Source organism: Culex pipiens, chromosome 2, assembly GCF_016801865.2.
Source record: "Culex pipiens pallens isolate TS chromosome 2, TS_CPP_V2, whole genome shotgun sequence".
Lineage (NCBI taxonomy): Eukaryota > Metazoa > Arthropoda > Insecta > Diptera > Culicidae > Culex > Culex pipiens.
Window position 1 is genome coordinate 16,818,483 of NC_068938.1, and position 13,732 is coordinate 16,832,214.

A 13,732-nucleotide genomic window follows, 5' to 3' on the forward strand; every position below is an offset into this window, starting at 1 on the left:
ACCGGATTTGGTCACTGTGGCCACCGGGAATCGGCTACAACCGAAAAAGGACCTTTTTGAGACACCAACTTTGACGACCTGTATCTCCGGCAAATTTCAACCAATCAGGATGCTCCGGGTTGCATTCGACAGGTATTTACCTGTACTTTGACCACAAATATTAATATCAGGGCCAGGTGACCTACCGGTTCCGGAAATCCGGAACATCCGAAAAGTTCATGTTTTACTGTTTTTCACATATATGTGATACCAATACTCTCATGATAGTTGAAATTGATCCATAAAACTTACTTAAAACACAATACACGATTGCCAGAACCACTCTGGAGTGTTAGTGGCCACTTCCGGGTAACCTGGAACCGGTTCCCGGGTACCCGATGAACGGCCAACTTGACTTTTTTGATGAAAACCTATCATGTTGCACATCAAACTCCATGAAATTGAAAGATATGTCCATATTTGGTAATGCCGTTGTTCGCTGAGCCATCCTGGCCAATCTGGAACCGGTTACCGGTGGCCCCTTGGGGACACTTCCGGAATATGAGAGAAACCCTATCATCCGACATATCAAACTTCATGAAATTGAAAGATGTGTCAATTTACGGTCATGCCGTTGTTCGCTGACCCATTCTGGCCAATCTGGAGTCGGTTACCGGTGGCCCCTTGGGGACACTTCCGGAATATGAGAGAAACCCTATCATCCGACATATCAAACTTCATGAAATTGAAAGATATGTCAATTTACGGTCATGCCGTTGTTCGCTGACCCATTCTGGCCAATCTGGAGCCGGTTACCGGTGGCCCCTTGGGGACATTTCCGGAAAATGAGAGAAACCCTATCATCCGACATATCAAACTTCATGAAATTGAAAGATATGTCAATTTACGGTCATGCCGTTGTTCGCTGACCCATTCTGGCCAATCTGGAGCCGGTTACCGGTGGCCCCTTGGGGACACTTCCGGAATATGAGAGAAACCCTATCATCCGACATATCAAACTTCATGAAATTGAAAGATATATCAATCTACGGTCATGCTGTTGTTCGCTGACCCATTCTGGCCAATCTGGAACCGGTTACCGGTGGCCCCTTGGGGACACTTCCGGAATATGAGAGAAACCCTATCATCCGACATATCAAACTTCATAAAATTGAAAGATATGTCAATTTACGGTCATGCTGTTGTTCGCTGACCCATTCTGGCCAATCTGGAGCCGGTTACCGGTGGCCCCTTGGGGACACTTCCGGAATATGAGAGAAACACTATCATCCGACATATCAAACTTCATGAAATTGAAAGATATGTCAATTTACGGTCATGCCGTTGTTCGCTGACCCATTCTGGCCAATCTGGAGCCGGTTACCTGTGGCCCCTTATGGACACTTCCGGAATATGAGAAAAAACCTATCATCCGACATATCAAACTTCATAAAATTGAAAGATATGTCAATTTACGGTCATGCTGTTGTTCGCTGACCCATTCTTGCCAATCTGGAACCGGTTACCGGTGGCCCCTTAGGGACACTCTCGGAATATGAGAGAAACCCTATCATCCGATATATCAAACTTCATGAAATTGAAAGATTTGTCAATCTACGGCCATGCCGTTGTTCGCTGATCCATTTTGGAAATGGTTCCCGGTGGCCCCTTGGGGACAATCCCGGAATATGAGAGAAACCCTATCATCCGACATATCAAACTTCATAAAATTGAAAGATATGTCAATTTACGGTCATGCTGTTGTTCGCTGACCCATTCTGGCCAATCTGGAGCCGGTTACCGGTGGCCCCTTGGGGACACTTCCGGAATATGAGAGAAACACTATCATCCGATATATCAAACTTCATGAAATTGAAAGATTTGTCAATCTACGGCCATGCCGTTGTTCGCTGATCCATTTTGGAAATGGTTCCCGGTGGCCCCTTGGGGACAATCCCGGAATATGAGAGAAACCCTATCATCCGACATATCAAACTTTATGAAATTGATAGATATGTCAAGTTACGGTCATGCCATTCTTTGCTTATGCATTCTGGCAATTCTGGAACAGGTTTCCGGTGGCCCCTTGGGGACACTCCCGGAATATGAGAGAAACCCTATTATCCGACGAATCAAACTTCATGAAATTCATGGATACACGCAGAAAAAAATTTTGTAGAATCAGCCTGTACGAGGTTTGACTCAACAAAATTTTTGTTGAATATAATCAACGCCGATTTTGCGTTGAAACAAACCATGATTTTTTGATTCCACAAAAGTCTTTTGTTGTTTTGAAAAAGCTGCTTTGACGTTTAGCGTTGATTCAACAAAAAATATGATTTTCAAATCAACAAAACGTTTTGTTGATTCAAATACGCCTTATTTTTCTGCGTGTATGTCAACCAAAGGACCTCGGGGCCTCGTGGTGCGGTGGTTAGCGGCTTCGGCTGCCGATCCCTAAGTTGCTATGAGGCGCGGGTTCGATTCCCGCCTTATCCTCCTGGCCTTCTATCGGATGGGGAAGTAAAACGTCGGTCCATTTGCGTAAAAGAGGTTTTGGGTGACTCACCACACATAACCTTCGGACGCCTAGAAATGAGCAGAAACTTGCAACAGAGCCCACAAAAGACCCGGGGGTCGTTAAAGTGGATTGCTTTGCTTTTTTTCAACCAAAGGTCAGCGAACAATTGCATGACCGTAGATTGACGTAGTTTTCAATTTCATGAAGTTTGATATGTCTGATGGTAGGGTAACTTTCATATTCCAGAAGTGTCCCCAAGGGGCCACTGGTAACCGGTTCCAAATTGGCCAGGATGTGTCAGCAAACAACAGCATGGCCGTAGATTGACATATCTTTCAATTTCATGATTTTTGATAGGTTTTTTCTCATATCCCGGAAGTGTCCATAAGGGGCCACAGGTAACCGGTTCCATGATGGCCAGAATGGGTTAGCGAACAACGGCATGACCGTAAATTGACATATCTTTCAATTTCATGAAGTTTGATATGTCGGATGATGGGTTTCTCTCATATTCCGAGAGTGTCCCCAAGGGGCAAAGGGCCACCGGTAACCGGTTCCAAATTGGCCAGGATGGGTCAGCAAACAACAGCATGAGCGTAGATTGACATATCTTTCAATTTCATGAAGTTTGATATGTCGGATGATAGGGTTTCTCTCATATTCCCGAAGTGTCCCCAAGGGGCCACCGGTAACCGGCTCCAGATTGGCCAGAATGGGTCAGCGAACAACGGCATGACCGTAAATTGACATATCTTTCAATTTCATGAAGTTTGATATGTCGGATGATAGGGTTTCTCTCATTTTCCGGAAATGTCCCCAAGGGGCCACCGGTAACCGGCTCCAGATTGGCCAGAATGGGTCAGCGAACAACGGCATGACCGTAAATTGACATATCTTTCAATTTCATGAAGTTTGATATGTCGGATGATAGGGTTTCTCTCATATTCCGAGAGTGTCCCTAAGGGGCCACCGGTAACCGGTTCCAGATTGGCAAGAATGGGTCAGCGAACAACAGCATGACCGTAAATTGACATATCTTTCAATTTTATGAAGTTTGATATGTCGGATGATAGGTTTTTTCTCATATTCCGGAAGTGTCCATAAGGGGCCACAGGTAACCGGCTCCAGATTGGCCAGAATGGGTCAGCGAACAACGGCATGTGTTTCTCTCATATTCCGGAAGTGTCCCCAAGGGGCCACCGGTAACCGGCTCCAGATTGGCCAGAATGGGTCAGCGAACAACAGCATGACCGTAAATTGACATATCTTTCAATTTTATGAATAGTGTTTCTCTCATATTCCGGAAGTGTCCCCAAGGGGCCACCGGTAACCGGTTCCAGATTGGCCAGAATGGGTCAGCGAACAACAGCATGACCGTAGATTGATATATCTTTCAATTTCATGAAGTTTGATATGTCGGATGATAGGGTTTCTCTCATATTCCGGAAGTGTCCCCAAGGGGCCACCGGTAACCGGCTCCAGATTGGCCAGAATGGGTCAGCGAACAACGGCATGACCGTAAATTGACATATCTTTCAATTTCATGAAGTTTGATATGTCGGATGATAGGGTTTCTCTCATTTTCCGGAAATGTCCCCAAGGGGCCACCGGTAACCGGCTCCAGATTGGCCAGAATGGGTCAGCGAACAACGGCATGACCGTAAATTGACATACCTTTCAATTTCATGAAGTTTGATATGTCGGATGATAGGGTTTCTCTCATATTCCGGAAGTGTCCCCAAGGGGCCACAGGTAACCGGCTCCAGATTGGCCAGAATGGGTCAGCGAACAACGGCATGACCGTAAATTGACACATCTTTCAATTTCATGAAGTTTGATATGTCGGATGATAGGGTTTCTCTCATATTCCGGAAGTGTCCCCAAGGGGCCACCGGTAACCGGTTCCAGATTGGCCAGGATGGCTCAGCGAACAACGGCATGACCGTAAATTGACATATCTTTCAATTTTATGAAGTTTGATATGTCGGATGATAGGTTTTTTCTCATATTCCGGAAGTGTCCATAAGGGGCCACAGGTAACCGGCTCCAGATTGGCCAGAATGGGTCAGCGAACAACGGCATGTGTTTCTCTCATATTCCGGAAGTGTCCCCAAGGGGCCACCGGTAACCGGCTCCAGATTGGCCAGAATGGGTCAGCGAACAACAGCATGACCGTAAATTGACATATCTTTCAATTTTATGAATAGTGTTTCTCTCATATTCCGGAAGTGTCCCCAAGGGGCCACCGGTAACCGGCTCCAGATTGGCCAGAATGGGTCAGCGAACAACAGCATGACCGTAAATTGACATATCTTTCAATTTTATGAAGTTTGATATGTCGGATGATAGGGTTTCTCTCATATTCCGGAAGTGTCCCCAAGGGGCCACCGGTAACCGGTTCCAGATTGGCCAGAATGGGTCAGCGAACAACAGCATGACCGTAGATTGATATATCTTTCAATTTCATGAAGTTTGATATGTCGGATGATAGGGTTTCTCTCATATTCCGGAAGTGTCCCCAAGGGGCCACCGGTAACCGGCTCCAGATTGGCCAGAATGGGTCAGCGAACAACGGCATGACCGTAAATTGACATATCTTTCAATTTCATGAAGTTTGATATGTCGGATGATAGGGTTTCTCTCATTTTCCGGAAATGTCCCCAAGGGGCCACCGGTAACCGGCTCCAGATTGGCCAGAATGGGTCAGCGAACAACGGCATGACCGTAAATTGACATATCTTTCAATTTCATGAAGTTTGATATGTCGGATGATAGGGTTTCTCTCATATTCCGGAAGTGTCCCCAAGGGGCCACAGGTAACCGGCTCCAGATTGGCCAGAATGGGTCAGCGAACAACGGCATGACCGTAAATTGACACATCTTTCAATTTCATGAAGTTTGATATGTCGGATGATAGGGTTTCTCTCATATTCCGGAAGTGTCCCCAAGGGGCCACCGGTAACCGGTTCCAGATTGGCCAGGATGGCTCAGCGAACAACGGCATGACCGTAAATTGACATATCTTTCAATTTTATGAAGTTTGATATGTCGGATGATAGGTTTTTTCTCATATTCCGGAAGTGTCCATAAGGGGCCACAGGTAACCGGCTCCAGATTGGCCAGAATGGGTCAGCGAACAACGGCATGTGTTTCTCTCATATTCCGGAAGTGTCCCCAAGGGTCACCGGTAACCGGCTCCAGATTGGCCAGAATGGGTCAGCGAACAACAGCATGACCGTAAATTGACATATCTTTCAATTTTATGAAGTTTGATATGTCGGATGATAGGGTTTCTCTCATATTCCGGAAGTGTCCCCAAGGGGCCACCGGTAACCGGTTCCAGATTGGCCAGAATGGGTCAGCGAACAACAGCATGACCGTAGATTGATATATCTTTCAATTTCATGAAGTTTGATATGTCGGATGATAGGGTTTCTCTCATATTCCGGAAGTGTCCCCAAGGGGCCACCGGTAACCGGCTCCAGATTGGCCAGAATGGGTCAGCGAACAACGGCATGACCGTAAATTGACATATCTTTCAATTTCATGAAGTTTGATATGTCGGATGATAGGGTTTCTCTCATTTTCCGGAAATGTCCCCAAGGGACCACCGGTAACCGGCTCCAGATTGGCCAGAATGGGTCAGCGAACAACGGCATGACCGTAAATTGACATATCTTTCAATTTCATGAAGTTTGATATGTCGGATGATAGGGTTTCTCTCATATTCCGGAAGTGTCCCCAAGGGGCCACAGGTAACCGGCTCCAGATTGGCCAGAATGGGTCAGCGAACAACGGCATGACCGTAAATTGACACATCTTTCAATTTCATGAAGTTTGATATGTCGGATGATAGGGTTTCTCTCATATTCCGGAAGTGTCCCCAAGGGGCCACCGGTAACCGGTTCCAGATTGGCCAGGATGGCTCAGCGAACAACGGCATTACCAAATATGGACATATCTTTCAATTTCATGGAGTTTGATGTGCAACATGATAGGTTTTCACCAAAAAAGTCAAGTTGGCCGTTCATCGGGTACCCGGGAACCGGTTCCAGGTTACCCGGAAGTGGCCACTAACACTCTAGAGTGGTTCTGGCAATCGTGTATTGTGTTTTAAGTAAGTTTTATGGATCAATTTCAACTATCATGAGAGTATTGGTATCACATATATGTGAAAAACAGGAACACATGAACTTTTCGGATGTTCCGGATTTCCGGAACCGGTAGGTCACCTGGCCCTGATATTAATATTTGTGGTCAAAGTACAGGTAATTACCTGTCGAATGCAACCCGGAGCATCCTGATTGGTTGAAATTTGCCGGAGATACAGGTCGTCAAAGTTGGTGTCTCAAAAAGGTCCTTTTTCGGTTGTAGCCGATTCCCGGTGGCCACAGTGACCAAATCCGGTTTTCCAGGTCGGTTTCGGAAAGGAGACGTTCTAAGCTTTCGTTTGTGACCAAAAGAACCGGAATCGGTCAAAAACTGGATTTTTGACGATTTTTTAAAGTTTGGGGTCGAAAAGGACCCCAATACCTTATGTGTGATTTTTTTTTAATACCAAGGGAAGGTTAAAGTTATGCCAATTTGGTACAAATCAAGTTTTCCTCTTGAAAAAATAAATTATGATTGCATACTTTGTTTTTTGAGACACAAAAATAGTAATTCTGGTAGGCAATGTGTTTCAAACCGTTTCATGTAACAAAGCTTAGTTAGGGGAACTATACCCTTTCTCAGCCTATTTCTATTATCGGCCTATCAGCACTTTGATCATGAATTACAGCTTTCATAAAGTGTTTTTGACTGTTTCAAAGTTATAAATAGCTCAAACAAAAGTTAGCAAGCAACTCTCAATTGTTGATACATCTGAAAATGTTGATTTCATAGCGGAAAAGGCAAAAGTGATGAGAATTGGTCGAACGGCTTAGAGTGATTAAAATGGGCATATTTCCCCTACCTGCTTTAAAAATTTAAAGAGGCCATTTTAAATTTATAAATAATATATTGTGCATGGTTGCAAATTTTGTCAAAAAAGTTTAAATGATTTTTAAAGAATTAGTTTTGGAATATTATTGGATATCTTTGTTAAAAAATGTCTTTTATTAAATTTCTGTTCATTTTTTTGGAAAAATATCACAAAAAAATATTATGGCAATTAATCTTAATTTTTAAAATAACGAATTCTTAAGCCAGAAAGGCACAATTCTTTAAAAAAATCTTAATTCATGTAATTTGTAAATACTTTGTTCAAGAAAACTTCATTAAACTCATTTTTTTTGTTACTGTCATTAGGGTGACTTTGGGTCTGGGGAAGAGATTGAGTCATACAAAAAATGCCAAAAACCCCTGCTAACGGTACATTTTGTAATCTTATGGGTTGAGAAAAAGGCTTTGCATAATGCGATTTTCAAATTTGTGTTTGGCTGTTTTAATTTATAAAACAATGGCTTTGGAATTGGAACAGAAAAACCTTTTTTACAGATTTTAGATCTTTTTCATCTTGAGTCAAAATTGTTAAAAATCCACTCAACCATATACCATGATTTTGTATAAAATGAAAAAAATTTGTTTAAAACAAAGCATTTTCTCATAAAACTCTTTAAAAATTAAATCAAATTCATGTAGTATTAGTAGTTAACGTAAAAAGAATAAAATTTGCATGAGTAAATGAAAAAAAGATCTTAAAAAAAGGAACAATGTAAAGAAAAAACACTTCCAACTGACCGTACACTCGCCCAGATTAATCTAATTCTTGTCCCCCCCCCCTCCCCCCTCAATCAACAAAAGTCCAGTATCCGCTTTCAGCTGGAGCTGAAATTCCTGTGTTTTTCTCCGTTCCCTAGTCAACGGAAGCACTTTGGCAAATAGAATCAACGGCCAGACCCCGCGTTAAACAGACTAATGTAAACGGAAGCGCGCGCAACAGCAGAAATTTGAGCAAAAATTAACGATCGATCACACCGGACTCGAGGTTCGGAAAAAGCCAATTTTCCCCTCGCGAAGGATAAATAAATAATTTCGGAAAATCAGATTTTTTTTCGTTGCTACTGCCTCGGTTTGCTACATGTTTGAGTGCGATTTTATTGAATTCTGAGGCAAAAACGCTTCCGGCAGATATCTTTTTGCGCTCTTGTTTTCGGAAATGGAAGTGGGCAATAATTTTAATGGGCAAAAATAAACCATCGCACGGGGATGGAGGCAGGAGGGGCAGGGGATGGACACAAAAATTCGACCCTTAATTTAGCGAATGAATGCAACATTAAGCTTGCAGAATTATGTCAAAAACAGAGCACATAGAAACGGAAAATAAAGCTCTCTCCAGGCTGGGGACGACGATGTCGAGGGAAATCAGAGGAGCGAGCAAAAGTAGCAAACTTGTAAAACAAAGGAAATGATTTTCCGGCAACATTGGGACATGGAGAAGTTCATATTTTGTTGGCGCAGAGTGGGGAAAAAAGGGTTCCCGGAATGTGGGTTAAGAGGGAGGACTTAATGGACTATGGTTTAGTCAATTGTGGCGGTGTGTTTCTGGTAATAGCAGGTGTAATCGAGTCTTTTTCTAAACGTAATGAGTTTGACCTTTTTCGCTTTGTTTGCCTGAAATAGCAAAATGAGGGCTTTTTGGCGTGGAATAGATGCCTGTCAGTAAGTTTATTACGCTCGATTTATTTTTGGCAATACAGTGAAAATCACAAAGTTGAGTAGACAAAATAAGTAAACAACACAGGAAAACCAAGGCATAAAGGACCTTTTAAAAAGTACTCTAGATTTGTCAAATAATATTTTCTCAACATGTTTTTTTCAAATGCAAAATTTAGTCTTTCCAAGCGATAACGATAATGGGTTTCGTAATCGTCGGGACGATAACGATAATCTATCGTTATTGGGTATTAAACGAAGCAAAATTTTATGCTAATGCTTTAAACATACATTAAAATTTTGCTTTATATAAAACTTTGCTTCGTTGAATACCAATACAAACTAAAAATAATAAAAGTTTAAGTATTTTTAAAAAAATACTAAATAATGTGAAAATTTGAGCGATTTACAAATAAAATAATAAAGTAAAAATGCATTAAAAATTCAGGTTCTATTGCAAATTTTGAAAATTTAATTGTTTTCGAAAAAATACTGTATTTTGTGAAACATTAGTGTTTCAACAAACAACTGTAATAATCGGAAAATGCATATCAAATTTCGCTTCATTTAATACCCATATTGCAAATCATTAAATATGAGTAATTCCGGAAAAATACGATTTTTTTTATGTTTAAAAAAATTAATAATGCGCAAAAGCATACAGAATTTCGCTTTGTTTGAAACCGATACTGCAAATTTATAAAATTTGAATTATTTCGGAAACACAGTTTTTCGTAAAAAAAAAGAATTTAAGGGGTTACATACATGTATATCGCAAAAAAATGATGAAGACTCGTTAAACCGGTCCCGTGTGCATGACGAAACCCGATTTTCGAAAAGTTTATTTAAAAAAAAAAGATAAAAATATTGTTGTGTTTTTCATATAAAAAAACGTTAGTTTTTGATTTTTGTATTTTTTTTTAAAAAGCAAATTTTAAATATTGGGCTTCGTCATGCACACGGAATACATCTTGAGAGTCTTAACCTCAAATTTCAGGCAATTTGGTCCACCCCATCTCGAGATATCTTGGCACCCGTAAATCAACTTGGGGTTTAGAGAAAAACGCCAACAAAGTTTGACAGCCCGCTTTGCCCATGGCAACATTTTGAGTTTAAATCGTCTCTTACTCAGTTTAATCATGAAATATCTTCATGAAACTTCCAGGAGTGATTGATAATCATCTTTTGAGTAGATTTAACAAATATTCTGTGATATAAAATTTTGTGATTGTATGTAACCCCTTAAAAAAAATAATGTAAAATGCATGGCAAAATTCGCTTTGTTTGATACCTCCTATATTGAAAGTTTTGAAAATTTGATTATTTTCGTAATTATACGCTATTTTGATAAATTTTTGTAATTAGAAAAACTCAAATATACTGAAAATTCATGCATAATATACGCATACTGCAAATTTAAAAAATGAGAACTTTTCGAAAAAAAAAAGATATTTTGTTAAAACTTTTGTATTTTACAAAAATAAATCGCTAATGAAGTGAAAAAGCATACGAAATTCCGCTTTGTTTGATACCTGTTTAGAGTTAGGAAGAAAATATTTTGGATTGAAGCAAGAACAAAATTTGTTATTTGATGTAAATCATATTTGAATAGGGTGAACCTATTGCAAATTTTAGAAAATTTGAGTAATTTAAAAAAGTACGGTATTTTGTAAACAATTTTGAGTATTTATACATTGAAACTAACTACATTTACAAAAAAATTCAAGCATTGAAAATGTAACATGATTTGGTTGAATTAAGTGGATTTTAGAAAAAAAAAAAGTAATCGTCCATTATTGGCGATAGGATTATCGCCGATAGAACTATCGAAATAACGATAAAATATTCTTATCATTATCGACCCTCGATGATTTTATCGTTAACAACCTTGATTTGCTTACATTCTTTCTAAAATTTTAAAAACCCGTGTAAATTGCTTTTTTTGACGTCATGTTTCTTTTAAAAAATTTAAAATTTACGCAAAAATTGTTTTGACTACTGTTTTAAATAGATAATTGATTTTGCAATCGAAAAGTTCTTTGGTCTCTCAACATTATACAGGATTTGCTCAAACATTTAATTATTTTCTTAATTGACATTTATTAACCTACATTATTTTTGAAATTTTTAAACTCCGTGAAAATCGCGTGATAAACTAACTTTACCGCCAAGTTATGATTCTTGTATAGTTGTGTTTTTTTTTTTTTTAAAAAAAAGGTAAATCTTTCCCCACCTAATTTTTGAACTAGTTACTGTTTCTAAAGAGAAAATAAATTTGCAATCGATGATTTTGTTTAGGCCACATTTTAAAAGTAGCGAAACGGCAAATTGTTAGTAAAAATCAAACATAAAGTCACTATATTTCCAAAGTACTTTTCAATTGAGAATTTCGCATTGAAAACTGTAATCATAAAGTAAATTTAACCATTTCTATTTTTCTTCAAAAATCATCGCTGAAAAATTGCGGGAGATTGTACTGAAAAACATATAAAAAATCGTTAAAAAAAAATAAAATACGGTTTTTGGAAATAGTTTTTTTTTAAATGAAAATTGCTAAATAATTCCATGCACCTATTTTTTTTTTTTTTTTTGAAAGTCCCCATTATTACCTACATATTTGCCGAAGACACCAAATCGATCAGAAAATACTTTCAAAGGATTCAGATTTTTCGATTATTTGCGTACACAAAATGAACTATTTGGTCAGAGGACAGACCTTCAAAAAGTGTTATTTTTTCAAAGAAACTTTTTCTTCAATACATTTTTTGTGCATTTTTTTTTTGAAATTTATCAATAAAAAGATCACTTCTTTTAAATTTGATTTTAATTGAAGGTTTCACTCAAACATGACTCACAGTGTGTTATCAGATTTCATATTTATTAGCAATTTTGTTCAACGTATTCTATTTAATGTGGTCATTTAACTGAGATCTAGATAATAAACATAACCACTTACAACACTTTCACATCTTATAATTACAATCTTTTTTCACAGACAAAATGATAATGCCTCACGATGCAAAATAATTATCTCATAACATCAAGCAACGCGAGAAAGAGCGCTGAAAAGCCGTCGGTATCTTTCCCAGTACCATGTTCAGTACACACCAAGACCTCCCATTACAACATTCATGAAACTTGAAGTCCTCCTGCAAACACACACACACACACACACTGATTCACCGGGTATCATAAAAATCTTAATTGCATCGCGCTATCTAGGCAATTACACCACCAGAGAGCACCAGTAGACCGGAGTCGGTTCTCGACGGCCAGACCATGTCGTCCAACACAATGGTTAGCCCCCGCTTTCAAGCTTTCTTTGTTGGCCCCCCATAATTAACCTAGTTTTATGATTTTGACGTGTAACCTACCTTCCGTTAAGTTGCAGGATTCTCCCGCTTCTAACAAGGTAGAACCGGTTCCGGTGACCCACGACCTTATCCTGTGCGAAGCTGTGCTTCCTATCTCCGTTACTGAACTCGCCGACAAAATGACACTTGCAGGAATTTTACTGCTCCAGTCGAAATTATCCGCTAGCGGTAGATGTTTTATGGCACTCCGTGTAACACAATCCGTAACGACTCTCGACCCACTAATGGACTGTAACCAGGTGTTTCCAGCAGATCTTCACACCTCGTTCCGGCCGAATCGACACAATCGACACAACCCTTAATTATGGACGAGAACCATTCCGCGGGAAATCACTCAACGGCAGGCACTAATTGCGCTCGCAGATCTTCACATCTTCAACACCTCAACCCGACTCTTGAGAGTTAACTTGCTCCCCCACTCCCACACGCGTTCAACACCCACCAACGCCAATGTAATCCATTTGCCACTAATTGACCACTTGGGCAGGACAGGCCACACACACCGGTGACTTCAACGGTTTGAACCGACGACCATTTTTCCACGACCGGATCCGCGCGAGTTTCGAACTGAACTGAGATCCTTAAACCTGCCCGTCCAGCATCCAACGCAAATCATCTCAGAAACCTTCCAACATTCACCATGAACTCTTCCGAAAAAGAAACCCGCTGAAGTTCATCCGAGCTTTGCGCAGAATCGCAAAATTCACCCGAAAGAAAACGTGTTTGGTTCGCACGTGGACGTCTACGTCACACGGGAAGCCGGCAAAACTGTTGATATTCGTGTTCCCTCTCTCAGTCTCTGGCGGCGTTTTTGAGTTTTTGGTTTTGGTTTAGCTTGTTGGATTTTTGTTTATGCTGGTTCTGGCCGCGAGCGGGAAGGTTGGTTCGATGGTTGTGGGAGACGTTTTCCTGGTCTTTGTTGGTTCTGGGTAGCGAGGGGGGATTTTTTCAATTTTTCCTGTTAGTTTTTGGATTTCGACATTTTCAAGGGGAAGGCAGTGGTGTTGGGAGGTGATTTTAGATGTTTTTTTTTTGGGATTCAACTATGAACAGAGGGATTTTTTAATATGATTTTTAATGTGAAAAATCAATCCATAACAAAACAAAATAAAAATCTGATTACAAAAAGATAATCTTTCTCAATATTTTACTATACCTTCATATTATTTTTAAATGTTTAATTTTTAATATAAACTGAGCAGTTCTCTTAGAACTTTTTTTA

At 40.0% G+C, this 13,732-nt stretch overlaps 1 protein-coding gene across 2 annotated transcripts in view; it reads right to left on the minus strand.

Moving 5' to 3' along the window:
• The window catches only part of LOC120417727 (potassium voltage-gated channel protein Shaw-like), a 203,128-nt gene extending 190,059 nt beyond the window's left edge, over window positions 1-13,069 (minus strand). Inside the window, exon 1 of one of the 2 annotated variants that reach the window (XM_039579880.2) lies at window positions 12,511-13,069. The gene's annotated coding sequence lies outside the window, so the exon portion shown is untranslated. The remainder of the gene's footprint in view (window positions 1-12,510) is intronic. The other variant, XM_039579881.2, reaches the window with a different exon arrangement.
• Between the last annotated feature and the right edge of the window lie 663 nt (window positions 13,070-13,732).